The following is a 17,020-nucleotide window of genomic DNA, read 5'->3' on the forward strand; positions in this document are numbered from 1 at the left end:
ACTAATTTGCATGCTGTCAGAGAGAGGGGAATGTTCTAGAGCAGGGGTTCTCAACCTTCCTAACGCTGTAACCCTTTAATACAGTTCCTCATGTTGTGGTGACCCCCAACCATAAACTTATTTTCTTGCTACTTCATAACTATAATTTTGCTACTTCTAAGAATAATAATGTAACTATCTGTGTTTTCTGATAGTTTTAGGTGACCCCTATGAAAGTCATTGGAACCTCCCAAAGGGTCGCGCCCCACAGGCTGAGAACCACTGCTTTAGATATAAATTTTCAAAGGAGGTAAGCCTGCAGGGCCCGAAAACAAAGCCCATGGGTAAAGAGTCCCGGCAGACTACAGGAAGCAAGTGCGAACTGAGCACTCGGGACAGCCAGCCAATTGCAGAGCCCACCAGGCACCTCCATAGGTCGGGAATGGGAATGGGTTCTCTCTTTTGTGAAGCTTAGGCAGTGGCTTGACTCGGCACTCCCTGTAAAAGGCAAAGCGGGGATCGGAGTCAGAGATCTTGGAGCTTGTGTCTTAACTGTTTGTCATCTAAAACAGGTGGAACTTGTGGAGATCTTAGAGGCTGGGAGGGAACTGGTCAGATGTCTGTGGAGGAAGGTATTCGGACCAGGATACAGCTGGCAGAATTGCTTGGTTAGGTCAAGGGGAGTTTTTCAGTGTCTGAGTCACATGGCAAGTCTTGGTCATTGTGAAAGGCTTTAGGCAGGAAGGGGGACTAGAGAGGGTCTTGTGGTCCTTCTTAGAAGGTCACGGGAGTCACAAACAGGAAAAGATTCACCTTGTGGGCATTGGGGAACCACGCCTGGATGAAGAGCGAAAAAGCCAACCAACAGAAGGAAGAAACACTGGGAGGTGATGCCGGAAATGAGGCATGTGGAGATATGGGCGGGGCCAGGAGGCAAAAGGAGGAGGAGCCTGCCTCTGTCACGTGGATGGTGGGACGTCCTCCTGGGAGATGCTGTCTAGAGAAACCCGTGCAGCAGACTGGCCCTCAGAGAGAAAGCAGCAGTGCCCACCACCGAGGAGGGAATCGAGTGGGAAGAGGCAGGTCAAGGTGAGAAATGAGCTTTCACTAAAAGCCTTGCTCTGGGGATGGGGAAGGTGGTGTCAGCACCGCTGTTACAGCTCTGTTTGTGATGTGTGGTGAGCCCATGTGTCTAAGTGTCTTTGTCTGGGCGCAAGTGACCCACTTGGGGACCAAGCGCTCACAGAATGTGTCCTCTGTTGTCCTGGCCCTCAGTGCTCTGGCCATATCCCGGCATTGGGTCTGTGGGCCATGCTTCAGCACTGCACCCATGCCAATGGGTCCTGTCCCCCCAGTTGGATCTGCTAGGCGGAACCCACATCTGTCTGCTCACAGCTGGCTGCCCTGCTTTTGTGCACGCGTCTACTGTCAGATTTCCTCATTTCTTTAAGACTGGGCTTAAAAGTTGACAAGCTCTAAGCAACTTCCCCCATGGCCGCCCCTCTCTCCGATCTCAGCAGCGCTCTGCACTTCTCTCTCCTCTTTGGTAAAGTTTCTATACTTTATTGTGGCTTGTGATTTCATCTTATCTTCCAAAGAGATGATGATAAAGTCTTGGGAGGGTGGGGAGCATGCCTCTCGTGCCCCCCCCCAGGTGACACTAAAGTAGGGGTTGGTTCCCAGAAATCCCGACGTGCCCAGAATGTTGACTGAGTAGGGAATTCTTTCCATTCACTTGGCCGTGTGCCTTGGGAATGTGACACCAAAGCATAGAGATAGGGGGCAGGGAGTATGAGCTGGGAGGAGCTGGAACTGCCCCATTCTCTGGAATGATGGCCAGCTTGGGAGGAACCTGGTGATGATGAGCCAATCTGCTCCCTCTGGGGATAGGCAGACAGGATGCTCAGGTGAGGACAGTTGCCCAGGGGTAGCAAGCTGAATTGAGACTCTGAGGAATTTCACTGGGCTCAGCAGTGAAATTCCCTTTGTTAAGACTTCCATTTTCCAAACTTTAGATCCTTGACTCTTCTCCGTAACCAAGTCTTTTACATGTGCATGAGCACACGCATGCATGCATGCATGCACGCATGCATATGTGTGAGCACAAGCTTGGCTGTGGTCTTTTGTCTCTACTTCCTATCTCCCTTTAGGAGTCCTGGCATTACAGACATATGCTATTGTGTCTGACTTTAAGTAGGTTCTGGGGACCCAAACCCAGGCCCTCACATTTCTGTGGTGAGTTCTTTATCCACTGAGCCATGTGGTCAGTTTCTCTTCTGTCAGCTTTGTAGATCTTTGCTTCACAACTGGGTCCCGACACAGTAGTTCCTTGGGTGGCAGTTCTTGATGCATTTCATTTTGTTCTAGTTTTTCCCCAGACAGAAACCACAGCCTGGATGGCCTCCCAAGACTCCCAAATTGCTCTAGCCCAGAACATGCATGCTCTCTCACGCTGTCTCTCTTTCCCTCTTGAGACAGGCTAGTCTTGAGTTCATAACTCCCTGTTTTAACCCTCGCAGTGCTGGAGTTACAGGCACGAGGCACCACGCCTGGCTTCCAGGGCCCTCTTTTGAATCCCTGGTTTGTGTTCTGGCCTGTCCCTGGCACCTCTCAAGGAAGGGTGTACGTCAGTGCCTGAGTCAAGACTCTGGTGTCCCCACAGCATTCTCTTCAACCCCCTTGACCGGGTCCTCTGATCCCGACTCAGTCAAAACACGGTGTCCAGGCCACTGTCCAGGTCAGAAATCTGTCCTCCCCTTTTACAGTGCACCTGTTTTCTGCTTGAACATCTCCACTATGTCCAGCTTCACCACCGCAAACCTCCTTCATGTCTTAAGTGGTGGGCTATAGCATCTGTCCTTCCCATAGCCATGTGGCCGCCAGAACCTGAGGGGAGGCTGGGTATGTGGCTCAGTTGGTGGAGTGCTTGCCTAGCGTTTATCCCAGGAAGTAGATGTCTTGAAGGTGACCGAGTCCCAAAGGTGATAGCAGCCTAAAGAGGACAGTTGCCTTTTGATAAAGACTCCGTGGCTCTCTCTTCCCTCCTTATCTCTCATATTGCCAAAGAATGAAGCTATTTTTTCCTACAGTTCAAGGCTGAGTCCTGAAGGTTCACTTCTCTCTCCTCCTTGACGCCTGATGTTCCAGGTTCACTTGAACCAACGTACACCTCCCCTGCTTACCTCGGTGTTCTGAACCCATAGGAATCAGTCAGAGAGAGGCAGGGAGGCCAGGAGTCAGCATGCATTTTTCTCAGCTACCTGTACACCTGACCTGTGTGGCCTCGGATCTCATGGAACTTCCATCTAAGCATGGCAGGGAGACATTCATTATTGTCATCTGCTTCCTGGGATAATTACACGGAGCTCAATGGCCTTCGAGCAGGTGTGGTCTTACTGACGGAAGAAGCTAGAGGGTCTAGGAGAGGAGCCTTCTACTTTTGAGCTGCACACAGCATGGTTGGAATATGGTTTTTGAGTTCTTGAGGGAGAGTGGCTTGGGGCTGGGTGCTGCAGTTTTGTGGCCTCACAAGCACATGGGTGTTTTCCTGGACCTGTGAGGTGGAGAGCTGCCACGATGACCTTTTACGACGCCTGAGTTCTCAAGTCTTCAAGTGGGATGAGGGAAGGAGCTAGTTCAGAGAGGCTGAGCTGCAGCATGAAGCCATCAGAGGTGAGAAAGAGGCCAAGGCTTACCACAAGAGCCTTATGAGGTGGAGGATACTAGCCTACCTAGCCAGCTGTAAACAGAGGTAATCATTGACTCCAATGAGCTAGGTCTACAACCGAAGCATGGCTCCTGGAGGCAGGAGCTGGTGCAGAGGCCATGGCCGCTTACTGATTTGCCCTCTCCTGGCTTGCTCAGTGTTTTCCTTTCCTTTCCTTTCCTTTCCTTTCCTTTCCTTTCCTTTCCTTTCCTTTCCTTTCCTTTCCTTTTCCCCTCCCTCCCTCCCTCCCTCCCTCCCTCCCTCCCTCCCTTCCTTTCTTTGTTTTTGAGACAGGGTTTCTCTGTGGCTTTGGAGCCTGTCCTGGAACTAGCTCTTGTAGACCAGGCTGGCCTCGAACTCACAGAGATCCACTTGCCTCTGCCTCCCTGAGTGCTAGGATTAAAGGCATGTGCCACCACCACCCGGCTTTACTCTGCTTTCTTACAGAACCCAGGACCACCAGCCCAGAGACAGCCCCACCCACCATGGGCTGGGCCCTCCCCACTGATCACTAATTGAGAAAATGCCTTGTGGCTGGATTTTATGGAGGCATTTTTTTTTCCAGTTAAGGTCCCCTCCTTTCAGATAAGTCTTGTTTGTGTGTTAAGTTGACATAAAACCAACCAACACAGAGAACAGAAGGCCCCACCACTCCACAAAGGCTGAGGAAACTCTTGATGCTAAGTCACAGAACACTTTTCTCTTGTCCCTCTAGCTAGGGAGCCAGGAGTGGGGATGGGGAAAGCTGGAAGAAGGGGTTGGGAAAGAATGATCCATGCCTGGCATCATTAAGCTTTTCACAGCATGATGATCGGATGGAAGATGAGGAGTCTGCTCCCAGGAGAGGGTGTTGGTGGTGGGTTTGGAGTTTCTCATTGCAGAGGTTTGTTGCCCTGTGTTTTCTGACCCATATAATGCTTTAGTCAGTGGGTGATGATGAATCTCTCAGGCTCCTAATTGTCTTCACCCCCACCCTACTGGGCTCTTCTCCAGGGTCCACATCTCCAGATACATCCTCATGCTGGCAAACCTCATAGGTCTGGCCCTAGCCCGTCACTCACCATCACAGGGAGGTTTCAGGGCCTTGGTGAGACACCAGTGTCTGTGCTCCTTGATGTGTGGGAGAGGGGTTTGAGTCCCACTTGCATCATTTGGAGCATGTATGTGCACACTCATGTATGCATATGTGTGTGTGATGTATGCTTATGCATATGTAAACCTGAGGTCAGCATTGGGTCCCTTTCTTTGATGGTTCTCCACCTTCGTTCTCTGGGAAAGGGTCTCTCTCTGAGCATGAAGTTTGTCAACTTGTCTAAACTAACTGGCCAATGAGATCTACTTATCACCCCCCCACCACTATTATTATTATTATTTCTTCTTCTCCTTCTTCTTCTCCTCCTCCTCCTCCTCCTCCTCCTTCTTCTTCTTCTTCTTCTCCTCCTTCTCCTCCTCCTCCTCCTCCTCCTCCCCCTCCTCCCCCTCCCCCTCCTCCTCCCCCCTCCTCCTCCTCCTCCTTCCCCTTCTCCTCTCTTTTCTCTTCGTCTCCTCATCCTCACCATCCTCCTCCTCCTCCTTCTTCAGACTCATGCTTACTTCTGTTTTTTTGTTTATTTTTTTTATTTTGATTTTCGAGACTGGGTTTCTCTGTAGCTTTTTGGTTCCTGTCCTGGAACTAGCCCTTGTAGACCAGGCTGGCCTCGAACTCACAGAGATACTCCTGCCCTGCCTCCCAAGTGCTGGGATTAAAGGCGTGCGCCACCACCGCCCGGCTCATGCTTACTTCTAATTGAAGTAAACTAGGCAATCTCTGCTCTGAGCCCTGACCTAATGGCTGGATACCTGGGAACTCAGTGATCTCAGACTCCTAACAAGCAGAATATGTCAGAGAAATGATCTTTCTGAAATAATCACATTCTCAGGACAAGCCAGCAGGCAGAAAGGACCATTTCCTCTGGGTTTATTTGTCCTGAGGGGAGGGGGGCTAGTCTGAGGAGGTCAGCTGCTAAGAACCATGCTTGCATCCCACTTTGTGATCCTCCTCTTGGTGACACAATGACATCTAAGGACACAGGGTGAAAGGAAGGGCCAGCAAAGGCAAGTCATCAAGAACACAGCTCCAGGGAAAGGTTACCCAAGCACAAATACCTGGATTTGACAAGTCCATACAGTGGTCAAGGAACTCAAAGCGAAAGAAGAAGGGTTAAGTCTATTAAGCAGGACCTGGAACCAGTGGAGTGCCAAGGCTAGGTGATAAACAGATGAAGCCCGATCCAAGTCAGGTGTCAAGATTACAGCAAAAACTCCAGCCAACCACAAGATGATGTTAGCAGATTAGTGGCGTAGATTTATGATCTTCCGGCCAGGAGGGACCCATCTGCAGTTGCCTCTGGGTCTGTGGGAGTTCCAGAGTACCTGGAAAGGGGGTGCCGGGTCTCTACTGACAAGTGTTCTCTTGGGGTGGGAATTTTGGCACTGACCTGGCAGAATATTTGGCAGTCCTGCTGGGCTCGTTACCCACATTTTACGGGACTGGCATGATTACAGGTTTTCTTGGTTTTCAGGGAGACTGCTCTAAGAGATTTCTTTGGAGGACAAAAGGACATATTTGGGTCCAGCAGCTGCCAAGAGTATCTCTTCCCTCATAAAGCCATATATTACAATCGGTCTCAAGGGAATGCCTCCGAGGACTCTGTTTCTAGCTGGGTTGCTATTGCTTTGGGAGCTGTGTGGGAATGGCACTGAGGAATAAAATGCAGGTTCAGCCAAGGAGACAGCTCCAACTGGCCAACTGCTGGCTCCCCATCAAGGCAGAACAGCTGATGCGATGGAACCTCCAGCAAACTGCCCGAGAGAATGGACCAGGGTAGCTAAGCCATCAAGAAGCAGAATTTGATTCTGCTTACTGGGGTCCCTGTAAGGAACCCAGGAATGGCTTGAGCGGGAGTGGATGTATACAACTAATCAGAAGTGACCGCCATCAGCCTTCTACCGTGTAGTGGGGACACAGCAGCTAGTCAGTCTTTGTCCTCTTGGAGCTTAAGGTTGGTCAGACAGGATAATCTGCGGACAAGCTATCACAGGTGGAAAGACATACAAAAGCTCGGTTGGGTGTGTGTGTGCGCGCGCGTGCGTATGAGTGTGTGTGTGTATGTATATATGAGTGTGTATATGAGTGTGTGTGTATCTACATGAGTATGTGTGTATGAGTGTATGGGAGAGCGTGTTAAACAAGGAGAGAGTATGGGACTTGAGGCTGAAGAAGAGGCACACAGAGCTTTAAGGACCATGCTGAGATAGTTGGGCTTTAACTACGGAGCAATGAGAACTTGTTCAAGGGAGGAGTATTCTACAGGATATGACGTTAAGCTTGCACACAGACAAGATTGTTCAGACTGATATAGTTAAAGGAAGAAAGGAAAGGGAGACATAAGAAGCAGAGGTAGAGCTGGAGCCATTTGGCCAGCCCAGTGGGCAGTGACAGTAGGCTGGGCCCAGCTTGGTCCAGGAATTGTGATCAGTTTAGGATATAGAATTGAGGAGACTCGACAATTGGTGATCTGCTGGCGGGAGGAGAGGGAGACTTCAGGGACTCTGGGGATATTTCCTGGGTCTGTCTGTCATGGCCACTGCTGTTTCCTGTATGGTTGGAAACACTGGAGGAAGAATGACGCGGACAGTTCTCCCCTCCCAGAGTCTGAAGAACTTCAAAGTGATGGGGTTGAGTCAGTGAAGGAGTTTATGGGGCTTGAAGCTCAGAAGAGAGGCTGGAAGTGGAAATGTGGGGATGATTGACACTCAGACTTTAAATCAAGCCATGGGCTCCTTATGATTGCCCTGAGAACCAGCCGTGTGGGAGGGGCCAGGCCGGAGGAGGAGTGGTTAGAAGAAGCCAGAAACCCTAGGCAGGGCTAGTAGCTCAAGAATGTAGCAGAGGCCACCTGTGGAGCTGAGATGTCCAGTAAGATAAAGTCTGGAGATCTTTCCTTGTCTGTTGAATTCAACAAACTACTGACCTTCAAGAACTTTTGGTGGAGTGGTGGGAACAGAAGCCAAAGGACAGGGACAGGTGAGTGAAAGGCATTTTAGAGATGCCACCTGGCAGTGACTTGGGGCAGTCACCTACAGGGATTCTTCCGGGAATCAGGTAACAAATGATCAAGGTGCAAGAATTTGAAGACTCATAAAGATTCAGGAGACACGGGTCTCCGTGACCAGAGAGAAATGAGGGAAGTTGGCCTGATGTAGCTCTGCCTCTGAAGCAAAGAAGAAAGTGAACAGGAATTAGGAGTGTCCATGATTCTCACAAGGAGCACACTGAAATTCCAGCCACCCCGGAGAAGCACATCCTTGCATGTTCTTGTTCCCACATACCCTTAAGAGGTCTCCAAATGTCAAGTAAGTGCCAAAGGAACAAAACTGAGAAAGTGCTATGTCTCAGGTTAAAATAACTGGTCTTTGGAGCAGAAACACCAAGACAAAACAAAAACAACCAAGCTTTAAGGCTGGGCACAGTAGCACCGTCAGAGGCTGGGAGATCACACATCCAAGGCTAATCCGAGATTTATCGTAAGACTCTATCTCAAAACAGGTACAAATAAAATAAAATTTGCTTTTGCCACTCATTATCAGAAAAGCTTCTAAAATTTCTGCAGATTTAAAGGCAGTCCAAAAGACTGGTGTGGAACAAGCCTGAACCCCCAGGGATGGGGTGGTAGAGACAGGAGGGTCTTTGGAGCTCACTGGTCAGCTACTCTAGCCTCCTCAGCAAGTTCCAGGCCAATGAGAGACTCTCTCTCAAAATAGAAGTTCATAGTGCCAAAAAAACCAACACCTAAGGTTGTTCTCACACAGGTACACAAATACCCACTACAACACACATATACACACACACACACAAAACACACAGAGAAAAAGGGAGGGAGGGAGAGCGGGAGAGAGGGAGGGAGAGCAGTCTATTTTCAGAAATGCCTTAGTCTGAAAATGCCTTAGGATTAAAAAGATGTAGATCTTGGGAATTCAATTTTCTGCAAGGAACAAGTCCTTCCTCCTGCACCTTTAAGGTGAAGACAGGATACGTGGCAGGCTGATGTCAGTCAGAAGTGCCTGGAGACAGTGGTGTATGGGCAATCCCTCAGGAAACAAAACTTGAGGGAATAGCTTCTCTGTGAGCCACCCAGTCCCCAGCTTGGATGTCCTGATGTCTAGGGCGCAGCCCAGCTCTGGCTGGCCCCAAGGACCAGCAGGCCTTCTCCATCAGCACCTCCTCCTCTCTCCACCTCCTCTCACACAGCCCTCTCCCCAGGTGGTGCCATCCAAAGTAAACAGGTGGACAGGTCTGTGCATCACTACCAGGGCCATTAACACCCACAGCTGCCTTGGTGTCCTGGGTGTTGGCCGCCCAGCCCCTGACCAAGCTGCTTACATAAAGTTCAGCAATCCCCTGCCCCACAACCAAAGGCTCAGAGGCCCCATCCTGTATCTGGTGTGCCATGTGGATAGAGGGAATTCCCAGCTGGCGAACTATCCCAGTCATTCAGCAGGTACTGTTACCAGCATCCGGGCCAGAGGCATTCAGGTGCAAGAGCTTCTAATCTTCACTCCTGCCCTTCTCTCTAATCCAAGACCGGGAGATGCTTTCTGGGCGGGTGTTCTGTTGTGAATGCAGGCAAGGGAAGCAGATAGCATCAGCTGGGATGCTTGGGGTTGTGGAATCTAGGGCCTTCTTGGCATGGCAGCGAGCAGTGAGGTACCCTTGGGGGTGTGGGGTTGCGTATTCCTTTGGACTTGAAGGACAGACGACAGCTCCTGTAGGCAGTGAGGTAACAATGGAGCTTCATGGGAAGAGCATCCAATCTCACACCATCTGGCTCCCTAGCCTTGCTCTGTGGAACCATGGGTACCACAAACAGCATCTCAGTTCTGGGAGATCTAAGGAAGAGCTTCCCACACCAACCTTTTCCCAGGGACTCCATTGCTGTGGGATAATGGTTTTTACCCTATAAATATTCCTTTGTTATAAATATTGTACTTGTTTAATAAAATGCTTATTGGCCCATAGCCAGGCAGGAAGTAGAGGCAGAGCAACAAAAATTCTTGGAAGAGGGAAGTTTCAGTCTGCAGTCATCACCCAGATAGAGAGGTAGCCAGACAGAGAGCAAGCAAGATGTGACTGCCTCGCCGAAAAAGGTACCAAGCCATGTGGCTAACACAAGAATTATGGGCTAATATAAGTTAGTCCAATCAGATTATAATTAATATAGACCTCTGTGTAATTTCTTTGGGACTTAATGACTATGGAAACCGGGCAGGACAGAAACCTCAGTCAACACTCCATGTTAAAACATGGTGGGGTAGGTGTGGGCATAAGGCTTTATGTTGGTATCATTTAGCATGGGTTTGTTTTGTTTTGTTGAGACAGGGTTTCTCTGTGTACCCCTGGCTGTCCTGGAACTCTCTCTGTAGACCAGGCTGGCCTTGAACTCAGAGATTCTCCTGCCACTACCTTCTGAGTGCTGGAATTAAATGTGTGTGCCGTCACCATCCAACTTAGCACAGGTTTTGTTTGAGTCTCCATAGCTTGAACTTGACCACTGCTGGCTGTGGTAGACATTCAAGCATCCTGGGATCTACCCTTAGTAGCTAAGCAACCTTGAGCCAGTTACTAATTCCCTGGGGGTTTTAAATTTCATATTGATAAAACTGGACTAAACTCACCATTGCTGTCATGGTCACAGTGATTCAACCCTGAGCAATTAGTGGGAAACAGCATTGAACTTGGACCTGAGAGTCCAACTCCCAGTGATGCTTACTCATGACCAGGCTTCACAGAAGCTTTTTTCTTTGCCTCAGTTTTCTTCTATGTAAAGGGTGGAGAAACCCTGGTCCAGGAAACTGATAAGGACCAAGTACTTTCTGAACTATTCTTATGGTGTCCGATTGTCCTTGGGGAGGGGAGAAGAAAGGACGGAGCTGGGCACCATCCTTTCTGTGATGGGTTATAGAATGTCAACTTCTCTGGTCCTTCTGAAATAGTGTCAGAGAGGAGTCCTCTGGTGTCAGGAAAAGGGGTGCTGTACCTCCAGGTTCACCAGCACCCTAATTTTCAGATTCTGCATCCAGGATAAAAGAATTGCATTGTTAAGTTCTCTATTAAATTTGATGTAAGAGACAAAGGCAACCCTCCCACCACCACACAGGATCAGGAGCCTTCTTCCACTTCCGTCTTAAAGGAGAGTTAGGTGCTGCACTGGGCAGTCTCCCAGTAATGCTGGAGAGAAATGAATGGGGAGGAACCTTAGATCAGAACCCTCTTTACTTCTACTCATCGGGTGACCTTTGACCTTTGACTTGGCTTTTTTTAGCCCCCAGGATCACTCATCAGGTGACCTTTGACCTGGCTTTTTTTTAGCCCCCAGGATCACGCATCGGGTGACCTTTGACCTTTGACTTGCCCCCCCCCCCCCGAGGATCCCACTAGTATGAAATAAAACATTTATGAACTTGAATTGCAAGAGGCCTGCTACTTAGTAGGTGCTCAGCTACTAGTGAGTAGGTGTTCAGTGGATGCTGTTTAACTCTGAATCTGGGCATAGGTGCCTTAGGGGCCCCAGGTGGGCAAAGAGATATTCTGTCTGAACTTACAGGAGGGTGGGTACTGGGTTGGGCTGTTCAAAATACATGACTGATCATCTCAAGCTCCTTGCTGTAAAAACATCTGCATTTTCTGTGTGATTGGAGGAATACAAGCTAGGAAGGCATGGCTCTGATAAATGTTTCTGTCTGTGCCAGCAGGACGCTGGAGTCTAGAGGGCCCTCAGAGTCTGAAGGGGTAAGGTGTAGAGAAGCCGGGAAGACCCGTAGTTAGAGCATCCTTGTGATTTGAGGACTACCAGGGCTCATACTGTGGAGACTCAGCCGCCCCCGCTTGTGAATAGAGGTCAGCCAGCCCTAGTACCTTCTCTGTATTAATACCTGGTGTAGAAAGAGGGTATCCTGCAGGTGTGAAGCGGGGTGGGTCAGCTCACCCCCCTCCTTCAAATACCGTGTGTCATGTGTAACATAGCGTGGTGTGTGGGTTCATATGGGTTTGTGAAATGAAGACTCAGAGACACCTTGAGAATAAACAGCCTCTGCGGCTGCAGGGGGTTCAGTCTTGATGAACTGAGGTATTTCCCTTTTGCCTCTTGGCATCTTTATTTGTTCCTTTGTTTACACTTTAGTAGATTTCCGTATCTCAAAACAAACAGACGTTTCTGATAATACAATGCCAGGTGCACGTCCCTGGTTCATGAGGCACCACGGTTTTCCGGGTTCCCTCTAAACCAAGTTTTGCATAGGCTTTGTATCCATGGGAGACTCTCAGACAAGATTCTCACATAGGGCAACCAAAGGGTGGATGAGGGGCAGAGTGAAAACTCCAGAGCTAGGCCAGGTATAGTCAGTCCAGCGCTTCAAGGCTAGTGGAGGTTGCTTGCTATCCCTCCGGCCCCAGACCAGCGGGACATCATGCCACACCTGTGGATGCGTCTGATGTGCCCACTGCGGAATAGAATCCATGCTGTCAAACACCACAGTACATGAGGAAGAGAAAGAGCCCCCAAGTGACAGCAGGCATCACAGCTGACCTGGAACTCCAGCTTGCACGTCCTGGGGGGGGGGGGGGTCACAGACACTGTGCTTTTTCAGGCACCAACATTCAGCCCTTTTTCCATCTAACTCATGACCTCTGAGAAGTAAGCCCAGAATCTTGCCAGGCTGTGTGCGCCAATGAATTTTCTCTCTAGAGGTCAGCATGTTTTGCCAACTGTTAATAGCCCGACCTCTTGCCAGGTGGACTTTTGACTTGTCTGATGCAAGTTGGAGTCATCTTGTCACACAACTGACTGCCTGGTAGTTCCTTGAGATTCCCAAAGGAAGCCAGGATTGAGAACCACCATGCGGACAAATCATGGCAGCACCTTAGAAGCCATGATCCACCGGCTGCTCCACACACACGGGAGACCTTCTCTTTGTCCTCAGCTCTCCGTCCTCCGTCGCAATTTGTATCCCTTTCATCTTTTCTAGTCTGTTCTGTGAGCTGATCTTTTTATAGTAGTCTTGATCTCTGCTTCGTTCCAACTTTCATCCATTTATTTATTCGCCCAATACTGAAGGATTGGCTGCCGCAGTAGCCTGGGGCTAGCTTCTGGGGATGTTGCAGAGATCAAAGTAGACCAGGGGTCCCCTCTCAGGGAATGTCTATCTATTCTGCAGGGGTTTGCCACATCAATCTTTCTCTCCTTCTTAGTAACAATGAGATATTTCAAAAGTGTGGCTTCTCTCCAGAGCTATATTGTTGATCCCCTCTTTGTTCCTGAGTGAAGTCTGTGTCTTTAGTATCTTGATCCTAATTTGTCTCCGTTCATGGGAAGCTGAATGAGCCTATTTCTTAGCACTGGACAGTGTTTTGCTCATGTGGCCTGAATCTTGTACTGGGAAGTAGGCACCTATAGTAGATCCCCATCAGATACTTCCTATCGTACTGTTCCCGGTCACGCCAGTGAATCCAGTTTTTCTTATTGAAGAAATGGAGCCGTTTACCTGAGGTTCTGCTCCTCAACATCAAAAGTCTTGACCCTACTTGCCCTTCCTACTGAGGCCCAGAACCTACCTCAGGCATTGCTTCTAGCTACCGTGTAACACGGAGGAATTGCGGCTACTGCGGCTACTGCGTCATCAGTCAGAGGACCAAACAGGCCTCTGTTTCCTGCTAAGATGGTGGTTTTCAAATATTAACTGTGACCCACATTAGGAAACACACTTCATGACCTGTAGCTGAAACCAATTCCCCAGGCGCCAGGCTTATATTCAATACCCTTGAATGGTCTATAGTCGATTTTTTAAAAATAGGATATTCATTTATCAAATTAAATTCATGAGAATAATAATCACTTATATCCTGTAGTTTGAAAGGATATTAAGGGCTTTTTAATCTGTGTGGGCCTTGAGCCTGTGATTTGGTCTAGCACCTCCTAGTGGGATTTTGGGAAACAGCGACTACTTTGCTTTGTCCACAAGAAGCCTTCCTTGCAGGGAAGGAATACAAGTTAACCCCAAAGACATTTATGGGCTTGTTTCTTTCTCAAAGGGCACACCCGAAGACTTTTGCTAGAACAGACAATGGGGCACATTCCCTCTTTTAGGACCTGTCTGTCCTCTTTACACATTTGATAGCAAAAACAAACAGGAGAGCGAAAGTTTATGGAGAAGTGACGAAGCTGCTTGCCTCTGGCTGTAGAGGACTGCTTTTCCCTTGTTTCCTCAGGTGTACCAGACCTCACAGACAGCAAGTGCCATGCAAACTAACAGATGCTTTCACAGTGTTGGCAAGAGTGCTCACACAATGTCACTTACCAATTGAGGGCCGATGGCTCACACCTGTAATCCCATAACCCAGGAGGCCGAGCAAGGCAACTTCTTAGGAGTTTAAGGACATCCTCAGAGACACTGCAAATTCTGACAGCCTGGAATACAGTGTGAGTGTTTTACTCCAGTCCTGCACCCCTAAGAGAAACAGAAGGAAGAAAGGAAAGGGAAGGAAGGAAGGAAGGAAGGAAGGAAGGAAGGAAAGAAAGAAGGAAAGAAGACATTTTGCTTCCCTTACCACTACACAGTGAGGGTTCCTTTGAGGCACTGTTGGTACTCCAATATTTTCTCCACTTAAAAGGCAATCCGACTGTTCTATGCTAAAATGTCTCCCAGAGATCAAAATGATTAAGTCATATCTTGTTTTTCTTTAATGCAAAAGAGGTTATAGGATAGGTTACGGCCAGCAACACACTAATGAATTCAGAGATGGGAGCAGGTGTTTCTGCCCTTGCCCCATCATGCTCCATGCCCTACCTCCTCTTGGCCTACGCATGAGCAGAGTCTTATGGGCCCTCATTGCCTTCAAGAAAGTTTGGCGATGCTCTTACAGGCTGCTGGCAGCGCAGAGCAGGTGGTTCTGGCATCCTAAGAGGAGCAGCATCTGTGAGTCTGATGTTGTGTTTGTAGGCAGTCTAGTGATGGTGACAAGCTTCCAGGGAACATCTGTGCTCAAACAAGCCCTGCAGACCTTGGCACATTGGGTACATTTTCTTCTTCCTTTTCTGAGCACGTCACTCTCTCCCAGGCCGTAGGATCAGCCCATGGTCAGCAGGGTTAGTATGACAGTGTCTACACTCCACAACATGGCTCCACACCCATACAAAGTCCGAAGGCTGAGACTAGGCCTGAGATGTATGGTCACCGATGTCACGTTTTTCTGAGCAGATGAGAAGGGATAACAATATTCTAGAATGAGAACTTTATAAATGAGGAGCTACCCACCTCTTCATCACTTTAGATGAAACGCAGTAAAGCTATATAAGAAAAAAAAATCTAAGTCAGGTTTGAGTTGGGTCATGGGCTCAACCAGGTCAGGGCTCCTAGCCAGACCCCCGGAGTTAGCTGTCAGTTATCATCAAGGGATGGGGAAGAGGCAAAGGTAACTTGCTTGTATTTGTGTGTATTACCCATGCCAACCGTTCCTTGGTATTTGGGGGGAAAGAATGAGAGCGCCCCCATCAACAGTTTGTGTCACTTAGGCTTTAGGCTCAGTCTGCCTGGCTTGGTCTCAGCCCAGCGTCCCCCACTCCATGTGCCCATGGAAACTGCTGATGGGGTCAGAGTGAGTTCCTTGGCTCACCTCTCGGCCTTTTGCTTCTCATGGTTCAGCATGCAGACGAAGGGTGTGCTCTACGCTGCCTGTGACTCAATGCGTTTAGTAGCGGGGTGGGGACAACAGAAACAAATCTCCCCTCGAGGTCCCAGCTACAGAGCCCAGCGGCTTCTGAGACCCGGTGGCGATGTGTTTCCAACTAAAGAAGCTCCGATATGGAGCAGGTCTGAAGGGTCCACAGCGGTCGTGAAACACTTCCGCTCTCTGTGTCCTTATTTCCTGTAAATCAGGAAATAGAGGCAGATGTGGTCAAACCCAGGGAGGTGCCTAAGATCCCAGAGTTTGGGCACATAGTGAGCTCCTAGCTCTACACATGGGAAGCTAAGGTTTATGTTCTCGGTAGCTCTGTCTCTCCCACCAGCCATCTCTGGACCCCCGACACCATGGGAGGTAGCTGGGAGGCCACCTGGTCCTGGTCTTTGGGTGTCTATGACTAGAGCATGCTATCCTGTTGTCAAGCTTCTGCCTAAATGTTAATATTTCTTATTTACAGCCAGCCACTGCCCCCTTTCAAAGGTGAGCACAGTAAAATTTATGACAGGTGTACTATCAGATCCTGGAGAAGCATAAAAGCAGGAAGGCGAGTGGTAACAACCATCTGTGGAAGGAAGCTTCTTACTCAGAGGCCACGGACACCTGTGACACCACAGCATGGAGCTGCGGCCAGGTGTTTCCCTCGTGGGGCTGCTGCTGCTACTGCTGGAACCAGGTAAGTGTGACTGGTGAGGGTTAGAGTCACTGGTACTCAGTCCTGTCAGTGCCTCTGTTGCTTAAGCAAGACATCTAGGAGCGGAATGCCCCCTTCTGTTGAGACAAAGCTCCTGATGGAAAGGTGAAACCCAAGAAGGCTTGTTTGCCACTTGTGATGGGAGGCAGACGCTGCCTGGCGAAGGACCGAGCGTTAGGGGCTCTGAAGGCTGCGGTGGGCCTAGGGAGAGGTCAGATGCATCAGTGAGCTGCGGGTTCTGGTGGGGGGAAAAGCGGCAACTGCAGAGTCATCAACAGAGTCTGCTACTGTGTGGCCTTGGAAAAGTTCCACCTACCTGGACCTCACTTGTTGTTTTTTCTCCCCATCTTTGAAATGAGGCGGTGATGGTTGGAGATGTGGGTCCATGGTAGAGTGCTTGTTTATCAGTACGAGGCCCCTTTCTCCCCCACCATAATCCGCAGCTCACTGATGCATCTGACCTCTCCCTAGGCCTACCCCAGCCTTCAGAGCCCCTAACGCTCAGTCCTTTGCCAGCCAGTGTCTGCCTCCCATCACAAGAGGCAAACAAGCCTTCTCGGTTCAATCCCCAAATTTTATTACCGCAAAACAAACAAAGAGAATAAAATGGGTATATCAATATTAAGTCATGGTTATGGCTACCTGTGGCCTTTACTTTTTTTCTGTTAAGGACAAATAAATTCAGATGAGCGTGATAAGTCCTAGAGATTCTCATAGGCTTCGGTTGTATGAAGTACTTAGTGAGCCTTGCTTGGACCATGTAGGTCACGAGCAGGACTTCATACTTCTTCTGATGCAGTGACTGTGAACAGTGTACTCCTGCCGCACCTTCTCTCTGCCCTATCCTCCATGGTTTAGGAAGGCAGGA

This window comes from Microtus pennsylvanicus, chromosome 21, assembly GCF_037038515.1.
Source record: "Microtus pennsylvanicus isolate mMicPen1 chromosome 21, mMicPen1.hap1, whole genome shotgun sequence".
Taxonomy (NCBI): Eukaryota; Metazoa; Chordata; class Mammalia; order Rodentia; family Cricetidae; genus Microtus; species Microtus pennsylvanicus.